Raw genomic sequence first — 20,291 nt, 5'->3', positions numbered from 1 at the left:
CTAGGGTGGGAAAGCAGGCGGGGCAGGTGCTGCGCAGGGAGACTTTCCTGCCTCGCAGTTTCCTTACGCGAAGCCACTTGCTTTAGTATACAAAAATACGGCAAGGATTAAAAATTAAGCATGGCCATGGGTGCCCGGAACGTCCTAAACTAGGGAAACAGCCCTCCGCCGCCAGGGAATAGGAGAAAAAGAATATAGAGTACCATGAACGTAGCCAGGATTTTTGTTAGGCCCCCCCCCCCCCAAAAAAGTTGTTGGGAGATCTTGAGTAAAAATCACCACTTCAAAAGGGGCAGGCTTTTGTGGGGTGGGGTGGGGAGCAAAACTCAATTAATTGAGTAATGCTTTTCAATAATTTTTGGCTACACTCGTGCAGGGTACCATGTTTGTAAAAGTTTGCAGATTTTGGATATGTGTGTGTGGTAGCGTTGGGTTGTTTTAATAAGGAACATGACAAGATTACTGCTTCACAATGTAAATCTAGTACAGTACAGCCCTAAATTCCATACGGCTATAAATGGAGGGACAAGCAATTAAAAGTACTGTCATCATTATCATTGCTGCTAGAAGTGGGTGGGTGGGGATTTCTAGCGAGCATCTTTGTAGATGGATTTCTGCTGGGCCTGTGAAGAGATGCTGCCTGAAAGAACATGTAGGATCAAAGTAGGCCAGGTAAGGTTACGCAGTTCAGGTAGCAGATTGCGGCATGCTAATTAAAAGACAGAAAATTGCAATTTATTTCAGATACATTTTCATGACCATGGGGAAGTGTGTTGCTCTGACCCTCTCTTCAGCTTGCTGCTTTGCTTCTAGCTCACATCACCGTAAACTCTACCCTCAACTCTGCCTCTGTCTTTTGAACTATCCCACCCACCTTGCACAGAGCCCCTTTCCTTTGTTTCCCTTAATGGCCCATCACCAGGCAATCGCCCCAAAGCAGGAAGCTAGCCTGGCTTATATTTCAACATTTGCTGGGGTTAGAAGGGTCTTGTCATACAGCCTACAAGCTCGTCCCCCAAATTCATAACAGTATCACTTGGAACTCTGAAGTCCAGAGGAAGCAGGAAACATACTGAAAACAGTATGGCTTGCTATTGTGTAAAGATGCATAGAATCACACTGTGAGTGATGTACCGAGTAAAGGTACACACAATACCTTTAAAGCACATTTGAAGTGCATTCTTTCCCTCTGGACAGTGTGCTGTTTACTGGCATTTCTTGTTTCCCTCTAAACATAGTTTGTGGTACATAGTCAAGGATGCTCCCCAGCCAAAGGAATGCACACGGCAGATAACTCTTTATTGTCAAAGATAACACAGTAGTTTCTATGGCTCCGAATACCCATGCACACCAGTCTAGCATCTAGGCAGCTGTTCCCAGGTCCACACCCTTAAGGAGTAGTAACAGGGAGCCACTCCTCCACCAGTTTATGTACCTCCCCACAACAAGCTGCACTCACAGCTGGAGACTACATCTGCATGGAAGCTTTCTCTGCTCATCCCTCTTCATTCCCCTCCTGGTTCTGGGAAACAGTGGTGCAGGAGAGGGTGGGGAAGCACCCAGCTCCGTCACTTGCCTGACCTGTCTCTTCTTCCAGCGCATCCTGTGCTCCACCCTCCAACTCTGTAGCTTCCCCGTCTCTGGTTCTTGCCTCCTGTCTGGTACAGTTCCCACAAATCACTGTCCCCCTCTCCTGAGTCAGACTCCAGCCCCCTTCCCCCAATGCACACTTGTCAGCATCCTGCCAGTCCCCGACATACATCCAAATTGGACAAACTGACCTCCAAATCAAGATTTAAGACCGTGGCTTGGAGATTAGAGCTAACCAACTGCCTGATTCAAACATCACAGCAAACTATGGTTAAATCAACCAGAAAATGGAGGAGACAATCAGTGTGCAAGAGTGGAGAAGATGATGTGAGTCTCTGGCACATTCCCATGGTTTGAAGGGCCATCAGAACTGAGCCAAGCAAATACAATTGGAGGATGGAGATAAAGTAACATGCTAGTAGTTTATGGTTGGATTAAATTTTCCCCAAAAGTTGAAGGTTACCAACCATGAGGAATTGGCCTAGGTACTCTGTCTCCTAGTTCTTTGTTGTCACAATTAATGTACTTTCAGCCACATTTGTTGTGTCGCAGGAAGGTTGGCAGATGGGATATCCAATCTGTATCTACCTAATCTATGTCCATTCTTTTATGCCCTCTTGTTACTTGGTGTGTTTGCATCTAGTCCCACACAATGAATTAGATACTTCTTTCACTAATTTTATACTCTGGACTGATAATTTTTCCCAATCACATTTTATTTCTGATTTTCCGTTACAGGCAAGTCCTGTATGCCCTGAGCATTACAGTTGTTTATTCTGTCTTCTGCTGGCTCAGCTGCACTCTGTGGAGAGATCTCTTTCACACAATCCCTTCAAACTGTGGGAAAATTGTGCTTTTAATTACCTCTTAGGGGACCTTCCAAGTACTTAATCTGCAGTCCTTGGTTGACACCGGATTAATAGATACCTGTCCTTCTGCAAGCCCTTGGGAAGGCCACAGGTGGAAGATCTGAAAGTCATTAGAAATGATTTTCTGGTTGCGGAACCAATACCAAATTAGTGTGAAAATGAGGAGAGATTGATAAACAATCTGCAGAATACTAGTTTTTAAAGACCGAAATTGTTCTTAGACCCACCTTCATGTAATAAAGTTGTCCTTATCTTGAAGACTCCCTGTGACTAATTCCCTATCTTGGAAAAGCTCTGAGTCCAAAGACATTAGTTAAATCAGACTGCAAAGAACTATCTTTTGCCTCTGGCCTCACAGTTTCCCCTGAATATTTTTCTCCCTAAAGAAAATGTTTTGAATTTAGCAGCACACCAAAAATACAACAACTGGAGCATTCAAAGTCATAGCTATTATCATAACTAAAAAGGACGACTTAAGCCAATAAAAGTAACTTGAAACATGCCATGTACCCACTAGTGTGAAAACTCCACATGATTGCGCTGATACATATTATAAGCATCTCATAAATGTTATGGTTCCTGCAGTTAGCTGTACTGGTGGTGTTTTTAAAAAAATTGAGACTGATTTCCCCTCTATCCATTATTTTCAGTTGTACTGTCAACAAAACAGATAAATAGTTGAAATGCTGTTTCCAAAATGTAGGACGTCATGGTCAAAAATATTTTTAATTGAAATCCCAGATTTTGACTTGATTTTCAACAGTTGCAAATCTTTTGTCTCACTTTTATCCCTTTCTTACTTATAGGTAGGTCTGCTGCTCACTCCTATGTAGTTTTCAGGTACAAATCCAGAACATACTGAAAATCCTTGTCATTAAATTTATTGCTTTCTGTACCGTAAGAACTTACTGGATAGCTAGCTACCATTACATGGCAGTAATTCACATTAATTTCAGTGACATTGCTTTTCAATGGAAATTGAGACCAGCATTCCTGCTTGTCATTAAGTATGTCTTGCCCACTTATTTATTTATGAACGTATGTGTTTGCCACTTTTGGTGTTAGGATGATGCACATGTCTCTAGTGGTCATCAGCCAAAGCAAACCGACTGGAGATCTCATGAGCGAGGCTTCCAAAGCACATCTCAGTCTCCAGACAACCAGGCTCATATATATGCAGCTGGTGCTTCAAATAACTCAGTCCCAAATCATTTAGGACTTTAATGATTAAATTGGTGCAGAATTCCCCAATAACAGATGACCAGAAACATTATGCACCAGTTTTCAAACTGTCTTCAAAGGCGGCCCTACAAAACAGCATTTTACAGTAGTTTCACCTGGATCTGACTTGGGCATGGATTACTGAGGTTTGACCTCTCTAAATAAGTGCACAGCCAGCACACATACACACACACCCTGCAAACCCCATAGTATCAAATTTAAATTCATAGAAAGGTGGAAGAGATTTAGGGTTATCTGTAACTCCAAAGTGGAAACATCATGAACAAATATGTTCGAATCCAGGTGACAACTGGATTTAATTGAATGACTTTGGAAACAATGGAATGGAAAACATCACTTTCAACCAATTAGATCAGGGCATTTTGTCTAGGGTTACCTTTAAACTGGGATAGCCCATGGAGTTTTTGTCAAGAATAGACTCTTCTCACTGATAAAGTAATAGGAGAAAAAGAGTGGGTTGTAGTCAACTAAGTCAGAGTAGTCAGAGTAGACCCATTGAAATGAATGAATGAATCCTAACTTTGATGAGTCTACTCTGAGTACGACTAGCATTGAGCACTATCTAATGCCTTTATAACAAATCAGTTTTGCTGGTATCTTTGTTGGTAAGAAAGGAACAGAGGCAGCAATATGATACCTGCAAGCTACCTTTATTGCAACTACACTGTCACAATCGGCTCGTGCAAAAGTAGGTCAGATCCGTAAGGCTCAGGTTTCTGACGAAATTCAGCTGGGCTGATTAGATAAATGAATATAAACTTGCATCTGTGCACAAAGCCAGATGTCTAGTAAACACTAGTGCCTAAATTGAGTTGGTGATTGTCCTTTGGCTTGCTGAAGAGGGCAGTAAGAAGATTTTTCTCCTCTCATGTGTGCTGCTTTTTTTCCTTCTTTTTTTTAAGGATTTGGCTGCTGCCTACTTACATTACTACCCACCTTACTGCATAGTTGTATATTTCATATGGCAGTGAGCAGAACATCATTGAGATAAAGGAGAATGTTAAAGAACAACTTCACACAAAGTCTACAAAGCTTGTGGTTTTAGGCCTGCCAAGTGCTGCTTGCACAAGCACAAAAACTTGCTTAACATTCTGAGCCATACTGGCGTTGGTGCCCAATCTTGGGTTTTAAAAATGTGTGTGTTATGTTTGATTTCCTATACAGCTCAGTCTTGTGTGCTGGAGAAATTGATATATTAAGCCAGGCAAGCTGCTTTGCCACCATCCGTCATAGTAGCAGAAGGGCTGTGAACAACATCGGCAGAGAGCTTTCACAGTGGGTTGCTATAACCAGTAGGGATCAAGGTCCTGTTTACTGGAAGAGCTCCCAAGTCCCCTTTTTACTGTTATAATTAAAGAAACATGAATATGCACTCCAGTAAATGTGTAACAGTCAATATGGAAATCTGAAAATTAATTCACGCCTCACAATTCCATTCCGAATGTTGGCAATGTCAATCAACATGAATGACAGTTATCCAGCTGCTGCTATGAAGGTGATTCCAGATAGACGCTTATTGTCAGATGTTTTGCAGCATCCACACAGTGTTGTTGGCATCAAAATGCCAGTCAGTTCTCTCCCCGCCCCCGCCCTTTTTATTCAGATTTACTCTTTTTGGGGGAAATCCGATAAGTTAAAAAAAGGGGGCGGGAGTCCCTACAGCCAATGACTCATTTGCAATTTTTGTAGAGCACATTAACAATATTAAGCCCTCATCTTAGAGGACCATAAGACGGCTTGGTTTTCTATCAAAGCCTCTTTAAAAAAAAAACTTGTTCATGATGTAAAATAGGAATTACTTTGTGTCAGGGACATTTTTCAGCATACTGGGATATGAATAGTCATCCTTGCAGGAGCCATACCTGATCAGAAGAGCAGGGAAGTTCAAGCCCTGGAGGGGCCTGAGAGATTGTCACAGCTCACCAGGACGTGGGAGTTCATCCTATCGTTAATATTTATCCTTGCACAGGAAAACACGAGCATACATAGGATATTGGTGAGTACCAACACCCCCCCCCCCAAGGTAGTCAAGTGTAGGAACAAGATTATGGAGGCTACAGATTCCTAGTAAGCAAAAACTGAAACAATTTGAAATTACAGCTTTATGAACAGAAGAGCTTTCCTATTTCCCAAGCAACCTCTTAAGTATGGGCCATTAAGGTAACAAAGGAAGTGGCTCCGTGCTAGGTAACAAATGGGTGGACCTTCCCAGAACTCCCTGGTAGAAAGATGACGGTTAGTTAGAAGCTGGAAGTCAAGCTGCAGGCTGGGCAGAAATCCAGAGCTATGCTTAATTTCTGTTGGAACTCAAGGCTGTGGCTATGGGAGAAGCAAGACCCTCTTGGGGTACTAATGTTGTGAACCCCTCCACTGCAGGCTCAGGTTGTAAGGTAAAGGTAAAGGTACCCCTGCCCGTACGGGCCAGTCTAGCCAGACTCTAGGGTTGTGCGCCCATCTCACTCTACAGGCCGGGGGCCAGCGCTGTCTGCAGACACTTCCAGGTCACGTGGCCAGCATGACAAGCTGCATCTGGCGAGCCAGCGCAGCACACGGAAACGCCGTTTACCTTCCCGCTAGTAAGCAATCCCTATTTATCTACTTGCACTTGGGGTGCTTTCGAACTGCTAGGTTGGCAGGCACTGGGACCAAACGACAGGAGCGCATCCCGCCGCGGGGATTCGAACCTGCCGACCATGCGATCGGCAAGTCCTAGGTGCTGAGGTTTAACCCACAGCGCCAGGTTGTATGTATGTGTAAATAAACCATATATCATAATGACACCACAGTCTCTGCCGTTCCTCATTCTGAAGAAAACATGAAGCCTTTGGGTCAACTTTTTATTTGGACCCTGCAATAAGAAATGTAGATTTGGGTCAGGCAGCCTAAATCACCCCACCAATTCTAACAGCAAAATGTGTCAATCTCCCATTTAAAATAAGTCCTAGTTTGACACTTCAAAACCATTGTGGAATGGACGTTGTAAAATAATTTGCTAGCTGTAATTGGTTTCCCCCGGCTTCTCTTATTTGCTCTTTTGAGGAAAGCTAGATACCTTAGCTCCTAAGAGATGTGATTAGCTTTTCTTGCGCTAAGGCCAAGGAGAGGGCCATTCCATCATTACTTTAATAATAATCTCTCTTCCTCTCTCTCTTTCTCCCCCCCCCCCCTTATTCCAGACATTTATTCCAGAATCTTTTATTCTGACATAAAAGGAAATGTATATACAGCCTGACTTTTGAGAGCTTTGACCTAGTTGTGCTGGCCTCTCTGGTAGCTTAAATGAGATGACACTAAAACAAATGCAGGAATATGTGTGACAGTGTATATTGGGAAATTAGTTAAGAAACTGATTTTGAATTAGATTTTTTTTTAATCCTTGTAATTTCTTTTGGGAACTTGGATGAATTTTTACCTGTTAAGGAAGTGATGTCAGGCTTTGGTGCCCTTTGCCTCTCTGTAACTACAGCTTCGAAAGCTACCAAGTAGCATTTATTTATTTACTATCTTTCATAGAATTACATAGAATCGTAGCGTTGGAAGGTACCGCGAGGGTCATCTAGTCCAGCCCCCTGCAATGAAGGAATATTTGACCCAATGTGGGGCTTGAACCCAGAGCCCTGAGATTAAGAGTCTCATGCTCATCAGGCTTACAAAGAAAAGGGGAGATCAGTTGTTTTTTTTTAAAGGGCAGTGTTGTCAGCTGAATAGCAGCTGGCGACTCTTGTTCCTTTGGCCCATGGATGGGAACTCTCAGGACTGAGGGCCCAATGTGGTCCTCCAGGCATCTCTGTCTGGTGCCCAACACTCTCCAGAGGCCACAGCCCACACCAACCTTGCTTCACCCCCTCCTTGAGTGTTCCTGCCAGGTTGGGATGTATCTTTGAACTCTGGTTGTGACCTTTGCTTGCCTAGATGGAGGATAGAGAGGGGTGTGTGAGAGTGCAGGAACTAGCCAACTGTGCAAAGGTGATATTTTCCTCCATCGTCCGGGCAAAACCTCTAAAACAGGTGCACTCTTCATTTGTAGAGACTCCTCTCTAGTGCTCTAATTACACAAGGTTCTAAATCACAGGGCGCACGGAAAAGGCTCCCCTTTGCATTCAGAGGCTTCCTGGACACGTAGACAGTGTGGGAGCAGATGTGCCTTCCCTGCTCTGTGCAATTGATTATTTATTGTGGGAACTGAATGCCCAAGAATAGAGAGTGTGATATCCATGCCGGAATCTGCAGACAGCAGCATGAATCTCCAGGGGAGATGCAAGCTGACAGTGTTCAAATGACCAAAGGATATTTATTACATTGATTAATTAAAATATTTTATTTCTTTTACAAAATTAAAACCACAACGTTACCAAGCAATGAAACAGCAACACTCCAGAAAAGCCAACTTTCCTGAACTCTCCTGAGTGGAGCTACCAAAATGGCTTCATTTGGTATGACATTCATTTCATAGGACACAGTTGTCTGAACCTGACATACGTCTTCAGACAGCAGTGCTGACTATCAAGACAGAAACTGGCAAGTGGGTCCATATGGGCAAAGAAACCTGGTTGAATCCTCACATTAGCTCCTCTCCCAGAGACTAGTTAAGATGCACAGGAAAAAATACATAACATGCTTCTTCACGGAACTGGATCAAGACACTTCAGTAGAATTTTTCAGCTCATAAAAGCTAAAGTGGTTTCTCCTGCTTTTGATAGAAACTCACTTATAACATTTTTATTTGCTTGGCATAACAGTGGTACATCATTTTATCTTCCCCCCTGAGCCTGAGCCCCATCAGGTGTGTGGATGATTCAGACATCTCATCCCATCCATCCATCCATGCAGCAGCAACAGCAGCAGATTTTATGTAAGTCTACCCAGTGAGCGGGTGCATCTTATGTCATGCCTCATCCTGGTGCAAGAAGTGTGTGCATGTTCAACACTGCACAGAAAAAGCCAGGACTCTGATGCCTTGGGGCCTGGCATTGGAGAAGTCAAAAAGATGTCCTGTCTGCTTAGCAAAAACATGCTTAGCTCCAGCATGTCTCTGGCAATGTGCCCATGGCTGACAAAACCCCAGACTGCTGCTGCACATCACTGACATTTCTACCAGAATGTTCTTTTTCTTTCTTTTTAAAATCTAGGGTAGTTTACAGTTACCCAGGGGCTAGTGCACACACCTATTTATTGTGAGTTGCCATGGCAGTTTGGCACATGAGCGCCTTAAGCGTGACTGATTAAAATGATTCAGTATTGTCTCCTCGCTCCTTAATTTTTCATAAAGTGGCTGAGAAAAGTTCTCGCAATTAAGTGGTATCTATTTTTATCTCTACAGAAGCTTAACTATTATTTGCCCCTACAGTGTCCTTACATTAAAGACAAGCATAAATCATCGGTGATGTAGTCTTGCATTGAAAAGCTATCCTTCAAAGCCCGAAGGGGAAGCCAATTATTATAGGAATGATTATGGGAAGTCAAGGGAAGCCAGCTTCGCATGGCAACTTTGGGTTTCCTGACAAGTGATTAATTTTACCATAGCAAAACCATTGCTTTCCTCCCCTTTTGAATTTCTTTTTTCAAAAAAAATGAGGGTGGCACATTGATTTTTGCAAAACAGTTCCTTCTCTGATATGAACAGCTTCAGAAGCAAGAGCTCAAGTAGCATGAAAGAAATTTTATAAAGAAATTTTATAAAGAAATTTTATAAAGAAAAGCACAACCGTGCTCGTATTAAATATAAAAGCCAGTTCACCTTTCCTCCTTGCTGCTTCCAAAGGAAACCCTTCTGTTTGTTTAAATACACTCTGAGCAACAAGTGAACCTAAGCATTAAAGGCCTAGTACTTTGTGAAGTATTAAATATGGGTCTGGACTATGCTCCAGACAGGGCGGGAGGAACTTGCACCACCACTCTGATTCCTGAACAGGGTAAAATTGGTTTTGCGTATCATGAAAAGCAAAGGAGAAGGTGATTTTGAAGAAGAAAAGAAGAAAGCGTGAAGCAGCTGAATGCTCCCTCAAGAGATGATTGGAAGGTGGTGACAAAAGAAAGGGCCTTTTTGGTAGTGGCTCCTGGGCAGTGGTTTATAGACTTCTCTTTTCCTTCAAGTCTGTCTTGCACCAACGTTAACATCTTTTCATACTCCCAGGCATTTCACAGTATTTGATGGTAGCTATTGGGTTTTTAAAATTACTTTTTCTGTTGGACATTGTAATAATAATAATAATAATAATAATAATAATAATAATAATAATAATAATAATAATAATATATTTCTACCCCACCCATCCCATCTGGCTGGGTTTCCCCAGCCACTCTGGGTGAATTTCGACAGAACATTAAAAACAGAATAAAATTTCAAACATTAAAAACTTCCCTAAACAGCCTTCAGATGTCTTCTAAAATAATAATTATTATTCTAAAAGTCAGATAGATAGTTGTTTATTTCCTTGACATCTGATGGGTGGGTGTTCCACAGGCCGGGCGCCACTACCTCTGCATGGTTCTCTGTAACCTCACTTCTCATGGGGCAAGAACTACGAGAAGGCCCTCAGAGCTGGACCTCAGTGTCTGGGCTGAACAATGGGGGTGAAGATGCTCCTTCAGGTATACTGGGCTGAGACTGAGATGAGCTGTTGTCTTGAGATATAAGTATTTGTGGGGTAAGATGCTTTTTAATGTTGCATTGTTCCTGTTTTGAATTCAGTTTGCTTATTTTCTATAAGTTACCTTGAGGTTTGTCTTGGTATAAGGCATTTAAGAATAAATAAATAACCACAGTAGCATTAGTAGTAATAGTAAAAAAAAAAAACCAACCCTACTATTTATCTCTCCACACTCTACCTCTACTCCCAGCTGAGTGAGATTATTTTGTGTAAATCTCTGGAGGAAAGTTACACCAAACTGTGATTAGCGTGTAGTTTGAGCCTCAGGGTGAGGATGATAAAAGAAAAGTACATAAAAACAAAGAGCAGTATAAAACAACATTTTTGCAGCCTAAGTTTGATCTTTTTTTTATTTTAAAAAAGAGACTTCAGAATTCTGAGCCCAGAATAAACTACACAAAACAAGAATTCTTGCATATAGTGACATATCATGCATAATGTAATTTGTGCAACCTTCAGATCATTTGTCAAGGAACATAACAGCAAAGGGATATGGAATAATATGAGAAGAACGTGGAGATTATATTAGACTAAGCTTGGGGTTGCCCGTGTGGTACCCATGGGCACAATGGCACCCTGGAGGATTTCTTCAGGCACCCACAAAGCCTCTCAGCTACCCCTGCCCCCCTCATCCTGTGCTGATGAAGGAAGTTAACTTTCCCCCCATGGGAAGTACAGTGGTACCTCAGGTTAAGAACTTAATTCATTCCGCAGGTCCGTTCTTAACCTGAAACCGTTCTTAACCTGAGGTAACACTTTAGCTAATGGGGCCTCCCACTGCCGCTGTGCCGCTGCCACACAATTTCTGTTCTTATCCTGAAGTAAAGTTCTTAACCTGAGGTACTATTTCTGGGTTAGTGGAGTCTGTAACCTGAAGCATATGTAACCCGAGGTACCACTGTACAGACCCTCCAAGTGTCCCTGTTTATGAGGGACATCCCTGATTTAGAGAATCTGTCCCAGTTTCTGTTTTAACCCCGGAATGTCCCGCTTTTTCCTTAGGATGTCCCTATTTTCTTTTTTTTCAAATTAATTTTTATTAATTTTAACATATAAATTATAATACATACCACAAAACTTCACAACTTATACAATCTATTTTTTATTTTTTTTGGACTTCCATCAGCACCTCTGATGATCCACCATTCTTGTCACTTCTTATGCATTTCTTAAATTCATATTGCCTTTAATTATCTTAACTAACCATCCTCCCTTTTATCCATTTTTGCAATAGTTCAAATAGGACATCCCTATTTTCACTGGAGAAATGTTGGAGGATATGGAATTATCCAACCCCTGAACTGTCTGAAGGCAATCCTGTACAGGGAAGCTTTTTTTTAAATGTCCAATGTTTTATTATGTTTTTATATATGTTGGAAGCTGCCAGGAGTGGCTGGGGCAACCCAGTAAGATGTGTGGGGTATAAATAGTAAAATTATGATTGTGGAATGGGACGAGACTATTTTAATCGGAGAGATGTTGGATGGTATGGAAGTACACAGAGCTGAAGCTGAGAAAGCAGCACCATTTCCCGATTCTCCTTTTGGTTTTAGGTGCTGTTCAAGGCTTCCTTTGGCACCTGAACTGCTAACATGAGCCTCAGAAAGCACATAAGGTAGAAGATGAAAACCACTGTCTTTCTCTTTCTCTTTTAGCTTTATCTGCTTTTCAAGGCTCAGATGGGAGGACAGAATGTTGGATACAACAGGAGAAAGAGAGAGAGAGAGAACATGTAAATGAGTAGCAGCCAATCAATCCTGTCAAAACTGCATATGTTTTTCATAGAGCCCTCTTCCCATATCTCCTCAACTGGCATCAAATCACAGATCACATCTGTCTTCCTTGCCTTAATTGTAAATCTCTCTCTCTCTCTCTCTCTCTCTCTCTCTCTCTCTCTCTCTCTCTCTCTCTCTCTCTCTCTCTCTCTCTCTCCAGCATTTCCACAGCACAAAAACATGAACCCGAAGCACGAGTCCTTAAGAGTCCTAATAACTTTACAAAGGATCCCCTCAAAACCAGAATCACTTGTATTCTGTGGTTTTGTTGTCATCCAATGTAAATAAATAAATGAGGAAGATCCATGAGAATCTGTGCCTTCTGCCATTTTTTTTAAAGTTCTAGCAAGCACTGACTTTATGATTTCTGTTATGCAGTCTACCAGTGCAGCTTTAATTTGATGCTGGTTTGGGAGGGGGGAGCCCTGTGTAAAATCATGCAAATTCAAGAAGAGCCATTTTAATTTTACAGGGTTTAACTTTCATCTAGAGACCCACAGAAAAACAGCTTGCACACACGTGTGTGTTTTCTCTCTTTCTGCCCGGGGTTGGCAGGGACCCAGGGGAAGAGCAGCGAAGATCCAGCAGAATGTCTAGGACTAAAATAAGATTAGGGACTAGATCTCCCAGGCCCAACACTCTTATTCATACAAAAATTTTTTTTAAAAATTGGGAATGGTGGATTGTTTGGGAGGAAATTTGGAAGCTCTGTCACCCTTCAGTTTTGAGCTTAGTTCTCATTGACACAGCACACATTTCCTCTTTCATATTTCTCAAGTTCAGTTGATGCCAGCAGTTCCCCTCCCTCCATGCACACACATAATAGCCAGCCTCAGTCACAACCATGTGATGTTGTGTATTTAAAGTGCTTCAGTTTTATTTATAGCTCTTCTGAAACCAGCATCAGCTCATCATTTCAGCATGGAATAGAATATATGATTTGATCACCAAAGCTAGTTAAAAAATTCCACTGTTTCTATCTTGCACAAGAATATGAAAAACCCCACATGGTTTTTGTGCCCCTGCCTACAGACACACACACCTTTTGTCTGTCTGTCTACATGTGCATGCCCACGCACACACAATTCCACGTCATGTTTTCCCCCCTTGCTCTTGACCTCACTGGATGGAGATTTCCATATTTTAGACTCCCCACCTCACGCCTTTCACATTTAGAAGCTAAGGAGACAGGTTGTGACTAAGTAACTCACAAAGCTGTGCAAATCTGCCCACGGGAGGAGGTTCTCCAAAATCAGTTTTAAAAAGAGCCCCTCCAGGATCCAATTCCAAATCTGTCATGTCATGATTGGACAGATCATTGGTGCGTACTTAATGGGAACAATTTTATTAGGTTTTTTAAAATACTTCGTAGCATACACTACTCCTGCCCATGCTCAGTAGCGATGTACAGTATGGGTACACAGTGACATGGTTTTTCATGCTGGATTACACAATGTTATGGAATTGGATTCAAGTTGCAAAGAAGGAGCTTCCGACTAAACATCAAAAGGAACTGTCTGATGCAGTGGCGTAGCGTGGGGGGTGCAGGGGGGGCCCGGCTGCACCGGGCGCAACATCTGGGGGTTAGGGTTAGGAGGCGCAAATTACTTGCCTTGCCCCGGGTGCTGACAACCCACGCTATGCCACTGGTCTGATGGTAAGAGCAGTTTTGACAGTAGAACAGACTCCCTAGGGAGGTTGTGGACTCTCCTTCATTCAAGGTTCATAGCCATCCGTCTGGGATGCATTGTAGGGTGTTGGACTAGATGACCCCTGGTGTCTCTTCCAACACTACAGTGCTGCGGTTCTAAAATATTCCCCCAAATGCCATCATTCTCCAGTGTTTTTTCTTCCAAAGGAAACCCAACCCAGCTCATGCTGACTTTGCCTGAACTGAAATTTCTCATTGTTTGGAAAAAAATGGGACGTGAGCAAACATATTTGGCAAACAACAAGGGAGAAACGGTCCAGATTGTTTACATGTGTCCTCTCTTAATCTATTTTCCTAGTAAGAACAAAACAAAGCCCAGCTGTTCTTCCAGATTGCAAATAAATATAGGCCCAGATCCAAAGCTATTTACATTCAGGGGGCTTTGAGCTTCCCAGTGATGTAGGTATCTTCTAAAATGTCATAGTATGGGAGCAAAGGTGGTTTTATGGGTGTGGCGGCACTGGCATCCATGCTGCAGGGGATGCCAAATTTTAGCATTGCACAGGGTGCTGCTAAAATTTGAGAGTCCAAAGTCTGCCACCACAGGGGGGTCACTTCAGCTGTGGTGCATCCCACAGCATAGCAATTAACACTGAAAGGCTTGCAAGGATCAGAGTGTGGCTAATTCAAAAGCCCTGTTTGGGAAATCGGTTTTTGCATGTGATGACATGAAAGAAGGCTGTGTGTGTGGTGCCAACCCCTGCCATCTTCACTGTGTCATCTTCTCATATTTCATCCTCATCCCTCCATGAGTTGGAGGGTCACCTTCTGGAGCAGAGAGCAGCTAGAACTCATGGAGACTCCCTGTGTGTGGAACCCGGGAAAGATCAGGGTGTGATATTGCATGGGGATCCTTTGAGAGTGGAAGAATCCCTCTGCTTCAGAACTTTGGCTTCCATCTCATGGAGGTCTCAGAAATATGAGAAAATGACATGCTGGAGAGTTTGGTCCCTGGGAGTGAACCTGAAGTTCTTCCTCACAGACACCCAGATACAGCTGAAATCACTGGCAATTTCACGCTAACGTTTTGTGTACAGTCATACCTTGGGTTGAATGTGCTTCGAGATGAGCGCATTTGAGCTGCGCTCTGCGGCAACCTGGAAGTAATGGAGTGTGTTACTTCTGAGTTTCGCCGCTTGCGTCAAAATGACGTCACGAGCATGTGCAGAAGCGCTGAAACGTGACCCATGCAGATGCGCATACATGGGTTACGTTTGCTTCTAGATGCGAATGGGGCTCCAGAATGGATCCCATTCGCATCTAGAGGTACCACTATAGTTGGTTTTACGCACATTGTTGTGGGTGTAGTGTGGCATATATCCGCCGTAGCTGCTGCTGACCTGTTCAGGGGTGGGCAGGGACAAGGTGCATCCATGGTGCCAATCCAGCAGTTCCACCAACTCTCCTCCCATGTCCCATCTCGGTAAGCAGCAGTGAAGCTGGTGCTGGAACAGAGCACTCTAGTTCTGTCCTGACACATGTACCACTAGTGGTCTTTAAACATTACACAGCCATGCCACAGAATGAACCAGTAGCAGATGGTGTTTCCGAGCACAATTCAAAGTCTTGGTGCTGACCTTTAAAGCCCTAAACGGCCTCGGTCCAGTATATCTGAAGGAGCGTCTCCACCCCCATCGTTCAACTCGGACACTGAAGTCCAGCGCCGAGGGCTTTCTGGCGGTTCCCTCACTGCAAGAAGTGAGGTTACAGGGCACCAGGCAGAGGGCCTTCTTGGTAGTGGCGCCCGCTCTGTGGAGCACCCTCCCACCAGATGTCAAAGAGAAAAACAACTACCAGACTTTTAGAAGACATCTGAAGGCAGCCCTGTTTAGGGAAGCTTTTAATGTTTGATGAATATTAAAATGTATTTTAATATTTTGTTGGAAGCTGCCCAGAGTAGGGGTATGGGTGGGGTATAAATAAATAAATTGTAAAATAAATTGTTGTTGTTGTTGTTGTTGTTCTTATTATTATTATTTATGGAAGGGCCTGTACTCACTTGACCTCTGGTCGGTGCAAAAGCACAGCCAGGAACACCCTAAAGTGGTGCATTTGCACTGCATCAGCCTCACCAGGACCTAACTCCTCTCCTTCGATCTCCCTGTAAGCAGCTGCAGCAACATGACTGGGAAGTAGCACTGCCCCATCATGCCATCTGCTGCCGGAACAAATTCATAGAAAAGCGTCACCTGCTCCTAAAACATCAAAAACTTACCAAACCACTTTTTAAATTGAAGGGATTTTCAAAACTGATTTGTTGCGTTGACAAAGGAAAATGTTCAAAGGAAAATTTGATTTGAGTCCTATCTGGAGGAAAACAGCTTACAACATTGTCCCTATTCAGCCTGTCGTTATAATATATAAAGGGGAAGGGAACAATTTTGCATCTTCAAGGCGCTGGATAGGACGTCTTCAAAAGAATTTATTCAGCTCATAAAAGCTAAAGTAATTTGTCATGTTTATGATATAAACCAACTTACCATTCTTACTTGCTTGGCACCAGATCAGGATACAATATTTTATTTCTTTCTCTGACTTTGACCTCTGGGTGTGGCAATGATTCAGTCAGCCCGTCAATGCAGCAGATTTTATGCTATTATTTTCCTACTGTGAGAAGACATATCTCATCTCATGCTTCATTTGCCACAATGTTTTCCTGCCACCGAGCAGAAAGGGTGTGGTTGGTTGGAGACAGAGCACTTATAAGCCCACAATACATTTATATTTAAATCCTATTGTTTCCTTGCATTTTCAACAGCAATTAGGCCACTTGATCCATTCGGCCAGCTGCAAGCAGAAATAACAACCCCAATAAACCTGTTCTTCCAGGTAGCAAGTACAATATTGAGAGCCAGAGTGTTGTAGTGGTTACGGTGTTGGAGTAAGACCTGGGACCAGTCACTTCCTCTCAACCTAATCTACCTCTTAGGGTTGTTGTGCCACTCTACTCCCTGCTAGCACCTGCTATCTGAGGCAGCCACCTCATCTTGCCTATTGTTAGGGCTGGCCCTATTCTACATTCCAATTCTTGGTGACACTAGAATGTGTCCGAGAGACAGAAATCAAAAACTGGGCTTTAAGTGTATGATGATGACACATAATAGCAGCTACTGCATGGCACATCTGCAGCAACATCACATTAGTAGAAGAATGCACATTGTTTTATTTATTTGTAGACTATGACTGGGAATTTTTCAAGGGTCATGTGTGAAGCAGCCCCCACAGCAGGCATATTATTCAAGGCTTCACCGCTTGCAGGTAGATGCAAGTGACTGCTTCTATGTTGTATTACAGTTAAGTGTTTTAAATTTGTTGTTAGCCACCCTGAGCCAGGTTTTCTGAACCGGGAAGGGTGGAGTATAAATAAAAATGTATTATTATTATTTATTATTACATACCTTCCTTGAGAATTGGATTGGGTGTGGTGTGGTTCCCTGCCCCCCTTTATAGTTAATTGCCTATTATTTAGTTTCCATTGTCTCCATCAGCTTGTGAGTTGCATCATGCTGAAGAGAGAAGATTTTTCCATTCCACCTTGCATGACAGCAGAAGCATGTAACAGTGCTGAGCAAAGTTCCCCAAGGAAGACACACAGGCAGTTGTTGAAGGTAGGACAGTTTATTGAACTCTTTATTGGTAACTGATGATAAAAGAAAAGTAACAAACTGGACAGTCTCTGGTCTGATTAATAGGTCTGAATAACCTGCCTCTCTTGGCTTCCTTTAAGCCCCATAGCAAACTCTATCATATCTATCTATCATCTATATCTATCTATCTATCATCTATCTATCTATCTATCTATCTATCTATCTATCATCTATCTATCTATCTATCTATCTATCTATCTATCTATCTATCTATCTATCATCTATCTATCTATCTATCTATCATCTATCTATCTATCATCTATCTATCTATCTATCTATCATCTATCTATCTATCTATCTATCATCTATCTATCTATCTATCTATCTATCTATCTATCTATCTATCTATCTATCATCTATCTATCATCTATCTATCTATCTATCATCTATCTATCTATCATCTATCTATCTATCTATCTATCTATCTATCTATCTATCTATCATCTATCTATCTATCTATCTATCTATCATCTATCTATCTATCATCTATCTCTATCTATCTATCTATCATCTATCTATCTATCTATCTATCTATCTATCTATCTATCTATCTATCTATCTATCATCTATCTATCTATCTATCTATCATCTATCTATCTATCTATCTATCTATCTATCTATCTATCTATCTATCTATCTATCTATCATCTATCTATCTATCATCTATCTATCATCTATCTATCTATCTATCATCTATCTATCTATCTATCTATCTATCTATCATCTATCTATCTATCTATCTATCATCATCTATCTATCTATCATCTATCTATCTATCTATCATCTATCTATCTATCTATCTATCTATCTATCTATCTATCATCTATCTATCATCTATCTATCTATCATCTATCTATCTATCTATCTATCTATCTATCTATCTATCTATCTATCTATCATCTATCTATCTATCTATCTATCATCTATCTATCTATCTATCTATCTATCTATCTATCTATCTATCTATCATCTATCTATCTATCTATCTATCTATCTATCTATCTATCATCATCATCTTCCTTCCTTCCTTTGTTCCTTCCTATTTACATTTATGACCTATGCCTTCATGTATATAGATGCCAGAGTGGGCTACAGCACATAATATGAGCAAGGAGTGCAATTAAATAAACAAAACAATAAAATCCTATGTCAGAAGCATCTGGGGCAGCAGGTGATCAAAACAAACTGGGCAGGGTGGCCTCACCAGAGAAGGGGAGACACTTAGCCAATCAGAGGATAAAGGTGTGGTGGCCGGCAGAGAAGGACCAAGGAATGAGAAATAGTAAGAAACAAAAGACGAGTAAAGAGCTAGGCCATGGGAAAAGCTTGTCACAGTGACGTCGGGGAAGGAAAAAGCAGCAGTTCTGTTGCCAGCCACTCTAGTGGCAAGTAGGGGAAGGTTAACTGGAGGAAGGAAGAGGCAGCTTGCACTCCAGATGACAGAGAAATTAACAGGGAAGCAAGGCTGCTTAAATAAGCAGGTCTCCAAAGAGTTCACCCGGTGTTTTCTGAAGGCAGGAGAGTCCCTGGTGCTCTGGAGAGTGAGAGGATGGAAGCTTCCACATCAGACTTATTAAGATTATTATTGATATGGTTGTTTGTCTTGTTAGAAATAGCAGCAGTTAAGCTAACTTGACACATGGGCGGTAAATGCAAAAATGTTCTAGATAGATCTAGAATACCTGGCCGGCTTTTGCACCTCGTCCTTCTGCTCAGGTGGGCCAACCTTGTGCCCGGCCCCTTGAAATGAGCTTGAAGGAAGGAGGGTGAGGGCACAAACACTTCCCACTTCTGTTTGCTTCCTACAGGGATTAAAAGAGGACAGGACATGGCCATGGACCATCATCTCCCAGAAAGTTTCTATCCCATTCATCTTAATAACTATTGATTCTTCTTCTGCTGTCACCTATTTAATTTCCACTAGATCAGGGGGAAAACATCCCTCTCCCCAAAGTAGCCTTGTACTTATTCCTTGTATGTGGGAAGGGCTGCATTTCACAAGAGAGCATTTGCTTTGCATCCAGGTGGTCTTTGGTCCAGTCCCTGGCATCTTCAGGTAGGGGTGGGGAAAGGTTCCTGCCTGAACCCCTGGAGTGCAGCTGCCAATCAGAGTAGACAGTACTGCAGTTGATGGACCAAGAGTCTGGCTCAGTATAAGGTGTCTTCCTATGTTCCTGAAAAAGACCAGCTGGAGCAGGCATCCCCAACCTGCGGCCCTCCAGCTGTTCTGGCCTACAACTCCCATGATCCCTAGCTAACAGGACCAGTGGCCAGGGGTGATGGGAATTGTCGTCCAAAGCATCTAGAGGGCTGAAGGTTGGGGATGCCTGGACTAGAGCATCTCACTGTTTTTCCATACTCTCATCAACAGTTAAATGGGGATTGTTGGCAGAAGAGGCAGCATGCAGTGGGAGGAAAAAGCCCTCCTTCCCTTTTCTTTAGTATAATTTGCTTCTGTCCTTGGCTACTTAGTATTGCATTTTGTAGCTAAAGCTGCTTCATTCCAGTTTTAATAATGCAGCCAAGCTGCTTTCTGCCATAATCTCAATATAATCACCATAATTCCTTCAGCTTCCAATATAGGTCATGTTATGCTTGATTCAATAAAATTTTGCTCTAAAGCTTTATTAATCTGATAGTACATTAGGCTGCGTCGATTTGATAACAGTCTGCTGTTATTTTGTTTGCTTTTATACCGTTGTTGCTTCTATTATTGAATTTGATTAAATAAATAAATGTGCCATTGCTTCTGTGTAAGTCTGCCAGCTCTGTCTCCATTCTTTGGGCATACAATGATCATATGTGCT

At 42.2% G+C, this 20,291-nt stretch overlaps 1 long non-coding RNA gene across 1 annotated transcript; it reads left to right on the top strand.

Moving 5' to 3' along the window:
* Nucleotides 1-8,058: 8,058 nt before the first annotated feature.
* LOC309367576 lies at nucleotides 8,059-19,933 on the top strand. The gene is made up of 3 exons (XR_014167235.1): nucleotides 8,059-8,553; nucleotides 17,326-17,445; nucleotides 19,293-19,933. It is a non-coding gene; the product is annotated as an uncharacterized lncRNA (long non-coding RNA).
* The last annotated feature ends 358 nt before the right edge of the window (nucleotides 19,934-20,291 follow it).

This window comes from Podarcis melisellensis (genome assembly GCF_964234715.1).
Source record: "Podarcis melisellensis genome assembly, chromosome: 3".
NCBI classification, from domain to species: domain Eukaryota; kingdom Metazoa; phylum Chordata; class Lepidosauria; order Squamata; family Lacertidae; genus Podarcis; species Podarcis melisellensis.
This window is presented reverse-complemented; position numbering and strand designations above follow the sequence as displayed.